The sequence below is a fragment of the Nicotiana tabacum genome, unplaced genomic scaffold, assembly GCF_000715075.1.
Source record: "Nicotiana tabacum cultivar K326 unplaced genomic scaffold, ASM71507v2 Un00010, whole genome shotgun sequence".
Taxonomy (NCBI): Eukaryota; Viridiplantae; Streptophyta; class Magnoliopsida; order Solanales; family Solanaceae; genus Nicotiana; species Nicotiana tabacum.
The window spans coordinates 102,781-108,591 of NW_027438248.1; positions in this window are offsets into that span (position 1 = coordinate 102,781).

A 5,811-nucleotide genomic window follows, 5' to 3' on the forward strand; every position below is an offset into this window, starting at 1 on the left:
CACAAAAATATGGGAATCGGGTGGAATTCTAGTAGTTTTTGGCCAAAAATGCAAAAAATGAGGAACGATCATGGAGAGGCGGTGACTATGGTTCCTTTGGTCCTAATTGATGGCCCGAAATTTTTTTAGGCGATCCGAGTCCGGCGGCCCGGCCCACTCGGAAGGCGCGGGGCACACATAAATATGGTAATCGAGCGGAATTCTAGCTTTTAGGCCGAAAACCGCAATAAATGAGGAACGATCATGGAGGGGCGGTGACTATGGTTCCTTAGGTCGTATTTGATGGCCCGGAAAATTTTAGGCGATCGGGGTCCACGGTTCCCGGGACCACTCGGAAGGCGTAAGCTATAGCACACGAAAATATGCAAATCGCGTGGAGTTCTTGTTTTTTGGCCGAAAAATGCAAAGCATTTGGAACGATCATGGTGGGGCGGTGACTATGGTACCTTAGTTCGTATTTGATAGTCCGGAAAAATTTTAGGCGATCCGGCTCCGGGGGGCCCGACCCACTCGGAAGGCGTGGGCGATAGCACACAAAAATATGGGAATCGGGCGGAATTCTAGTTTTTTGGCCAAAAAATGCAAAAGAATGAGGAACGATCATGGCGAGGCGGTGACTATGGTTCCTTAGGTCCTAATTGATGGCCCGAAAATTTTTTAGGCGATCCGAGTCCGGCGGCCCCGCCCACTCGGAAGGTGTGGGCAATAGCACACAAAAATATTGTAATCGGGCGGAATTCTAGTTTTTTGGCCGAAAAACGCAACAAATGAGGAATGATCATGGCTGGGCGGTGACTATGGTTCCTTACGTCATATTTGATAGTCCGGAAAAATTTTAGGCGATAGGGGTCCGGAGTTCCCGGGTTCACTTGGAAGGCGTGGGCTATAGGACACGACAATATAGGAATCGTGCGGAATTCTAGTTATTTGGCCGAAAAATGGAATAAACTAGGAACGATCATGGCTGGGTGGTGACTTTGGTTCCTTAGGTATTATTTGATAGTCCGGAAAACTTTTAGGCGATCGGGGTCCACGGCTCTTGGGACTACTCGAAATGCGTGGGTATAGCACACGAAAATATGGGAATTGGGCGAAATTCTAGTTGTTTGGCCGAAAAATGCAAAAAATGAGGAACGATCATGGCGGGGTGGTTACTATGGTTCCTTAGGTCGTATTTGATGGCCCGGAAAATTTTTAGACGATCGGGTTCGGGGTTCCCGGGACCCCTTTGAAGGCGTGGCTAAAGCACACGAAAATATGGAAATCGCGCGGAATTCTAGTTTTTTAGCTGAAAAACGCAAAAGACTAGGAACGATCATGGCGGGGCGGTGACTATGATTCCTTAGGTCATATTTGATAATCTGGAAAATTTTTAGGCGATCCGGCTCCGGGGGGCCCGACCCACTCGGAAGGCATGGGCGATAGGACACAAAAATATGGGAATCGGGCGGAATTCTAGTTTTTTGGCCCAAAAATGCAAAAACTGAGGAACGATCATGGTGAGGCGGTGACTATGGTTCCTTAGGTCCTAATTGATAGCCCGAAACTTTTTTAGGCGATCCAAGTCCGGCAGCCCGGCCCACTCAGAAGGCGTGGGGGCACACAAAAATATGGTAATCGAGCGGAATTCTAGCTTTTTGGCCGAAAAACGCAATAAATGAGGAATGATCTTGGCAGGGCGGTGACTATGGTTCCTTAGGTCATATTTGATGGCCCGGAAAATTTTAGGTGATCGGGGTCCACGGCTCCCGGGACCACTCGGAAGGCGTAAGCTATAGCACACGAAAATATGCAAATCGCGCGGAGTTCTAGTTTTTTGGCCGAAAAATGCAAAGCATTTGGAACGATCATGGTAGAGCGGTGACTATGGTACCTTAGGTCGTATTTGATAGTGCGGAAAAATTTTAGGCGATCGGGGTCCGCGGCTCCCCGGACCACTTGGAAGGCGTGGGTATAGCACAAGAAAATATGGGAATCGGGCGTAATTCTAGTTTTTTGGCCGAAAAATGCAAAAAATGTGAAACGATGATCGCGGGGCGGTTCCTATAGTTCCTTAGGTCGTATTTGACGGCCCGAAAAAATTTTAGGCGATCGGGGTCCGGGGGTCTCGGAATCACTTGGAAGGGTGGGCAATAGCACACAAAAATATTGTAATCGGGCGGAATTCTAGTTTTTTTGGCCGAAAAACGCAACAAATGAGGAATGATCATGGCTGGGCGGTGACTATGGTTCCTTAGGTCGTATTTGATAGTCCGGAAAAATTTTAGGCGATAGGGGTCCGGAGTTCCCGGGTTCACTTGGACGGCGTGGGCTATAGGACACGAAAATATGGGAATCGCACGGAATTCTAGTTTTTTGGCCGAAAAACGAAAAAAACTAGGAACGATCATGGCTGGGCGGTGACTATGGTTCCTTAGGTCTTATTTGATAGTCCGGAAAAATTTTAGGCGATAGGGGTCCGCGTCTCTTGGGACCACTCGGAATGCGTGGGTATAGCACACGAAAATATGGGAATCGGGCGAAATTCTAGTTGTTTGGCCGAAAAACGCAAAAAATGAGGAACGATCATGGCGGGGCGGATACTATGGTTCCTTAGGTCGTATTTGATAGTCCGGAAAATTTTTAGTCGATCGGGGTCCGGAGGTCCCGGGACCCCTCGGAAGGCGTGGGCTATAACACACAAATATATGGGAATCGCGCGGAATTCTAGTTGTTTGGCCGAAAAATATGGTTCCTTAGGTCGTATTTGATTGCCCGGAAAAATTTTAGGCGATCGGGTTTCGCGGCTCTCGGGACCACTCGGAATGCGTGGGTATAGCACACAAAAATATGGGAATCGGGCAAAATTCTAGGTCTTTTTCAGTAACATGCCAAAAATGTGGAAAGATCTTGGCAGGGCGGTGACTATGATTCCTTTGGTCTTATTTGATAGTCCGGAAAAATATTAGGCGATAGGGGCCCAGAGGTCCCGGGACCACTCGGAAGGCGCGGGTTATAACACACAAAAATATGGGAATCGCGCGGAATTCTAGTTGTTTGGCCGAAAAACGCAAAAAATGAGGAACGATCATGGCGGGGTGGTTACTATGGTTCCTTAGGTCGTATTTGATTGCCCGGAAAATTTTTAGGCGATCGGGGTTCGGGGTTCCCGGGACCCCTTGGAAGGAGTGGGCTAAAGCACACGAAAATATGGAAATCGCGTGGAATTCTAGTTTTTTGGCTGAAAAACACAAAAGACTAGGAACGATCATGGCGGGGCGGTGACTATGGTACCTTAGGTCGTATTTGATAGTCCAGAAAATTTTTAGGCGATCCCGCTCCGGGGGACCCGAGCCTCTCGGAAGGAGTGGGCGATAGCACACAAAAATATGGGAATCGGGCGGAATTCTAGTTTTTTGTCCAAAAAATGCAAAAAATGAGAAACGATCATGGCGAGGTGGTGACTATGGTTCCTTAGGTCCTAATTGATGGCCCGAAAATTTTTTAGGCGATCCGAGTCCGGCGGCCCGGCCCACTCGGAAGGCGTGGGCAATAGCACACAAAAATATTGTAATCGGGCGGAATTCTAGTTTTTTGGCCGAAAAACGCAACAAATGAGGAATGATCATGGCTGGGTGGTGACTATGGTTCCTCAGGTCGTATTTGATAGTCCGGAAAAATTTTAGGCTATAGGAGTCCGGAGTTCCCGGGTTCACTTGGAAGGCGTGGGTATAGCACACGAAAATATGGGAATCGGGCGAAATTCTAGGTCTTTTTCAGTAACATGCAAAAGATGTGGAAACATCTTGGCAGAGCGGTGACTATGGTTCCTTTGGTCTTATTTGATAGTCCGGAAAAATATTAGGCGATAGGGGTCCGGAGGTCCCGGGACCACTCGGAAGGCGTGGGCTATAACACACAAAAATATGGGAATCGCGCTGAATTCTAGTTGTTTGGCCGAAAAACGCAAAAAATGAGGAACGATCATGGCGGGGCGGATACTATGGTTCCTTAGATCGTATTTGATAGTCCGGAAAATTTTTAGGCGATAGGGGTCAGGAGGTCGCGGGACCACTCGGAAGGCGTGGGCTATAACACACAAAAATATGGGAATCGCGCGGAATTCTAGTTGTTTGGCCGAAAAACACAAAAAATGAGGAACGATCATGGCGGGGTGGTTATTATGGTTCCTTAGGTCGTATTTGATGGCCCGAAAAATTTTTAGATGACCGGGGTTCGGGGTTTCCGGGACCCCTTGGAAGGGGTGGGCTAAAGCACACGAAAATATGGAAATCGCGCGGAATTCTAGTTTTTTGGCTAAAAAACGCAAAAGACTAGGAACGATCATGGCGGGGCGGTGACTATGGTTCCTTAGGTCATATTTGATAGTCCGAAAAAATTTTAGGCGATCCTGCTCCGGGGGGCCCGACCCACTCGGAAGGCGTGGGCGATAGCACACAAAAATATGGGAATCGGGCGGAATTCTAGTTTTTTGGCCAAAAATGCAAAATACGAGAAATGATCATGGCAAGGCGGTGACTATGGTTCCTTAGGTCCTAATTGATGGCCCGAAAATTTTTTAGGCGATCCGAGTCTGGCGGCCCGGCCCACTCGGAAGGCGTGGGGCACACAAAAATATGGTAATCGAGCAGAATTCTAGCTTTTTGGCCGAAAAACGCAATAAATGAGGAACGATCATGGCGAGGCGGTAACTATGGTTCCTTAGGTTGTATTTGATGGCCCGGAAAAATTTTAGGCGATCGGGGTCCGCGGCTCCCCGGACCACTTGGAAGGCGTGGGTATAGCACACGAAAATATGGGAATCGGGCGTAATTCTAGTTTTTTGGCCGAAAAATGCAAAAAATGCGAAACGATGATCACGGGGCGGTTACTATGGTTCCTTAAGTCGTATTTGATGGCCCGGAAAAATTTTAGGCGATAGGGGTCCGGAGTTCCCGGGTTCACTTGGACGGCGTGGGCTATAGGACACGAAAATATGGAAATCGCGCGGAATTCTAGTTTTTTGGCCGAAAAACGGAAAAAACTAGGAACGATCATGGCTGGACGGTGACTATGGTTCCTTAGGTCTTATTTGATAGTCCGAAAAAATTTTAGGCGATAGGGGTCCGCGTCTCTTGGGACCATTCGGAATGCGTGGGTATAGCACACGAAAATATGGGAATCAGGAGAAAATCTAGGTCTTTTTCAGTAACATGCAAAAAATGTGGAAAGATCTTGGCAGGGCGGTGACTGTGGTTCCTTTGGTCTTATTTGATAGTCTGGAAAATTTTTAGGCGATCGGGGTCCGGAGGTCCCGGGAACCCTCGGAAGGCGTGGGCTATAACACACAAAAATATGGGAATCGCGCGGAATTCTAGTTGTTTGGCCGAAAAACGCAAAAAATAAGGAACGATCATGGCAGGGCGGATAATATGGTTCCTTAGGTCATATTTGATTGCCCGGAAAAATTTTAGGCGATCGGGGTCCGCGGCTCTTGGGACCACTCGGAATGCGTGGGTATAGCACACGAAAATATGGGAATCGGGCAAAATTCTAGGTCTTTTTCAGTAACATGCAAAAACTGTGGAAAGTTCTTGGCAGGGCGGTGACTATGGTTCCTTTGGTTTTATTTGATAGTCCGGAAAAATATTAGGCGATAGGGGTCCGGAGGTCCCGGGACCAATCGGAAGGCGTGGGCTATAACACACAAAAATATGGGAATCGCGCGGAATTTAAGTTATTTGGCCGAAAAACGCAAAAAATGAGGAACGATCATGGCGGGGCGGATACTATGGTTCCTTAGGTTGTATTTGATAGTCCGGAAAAGTTTTA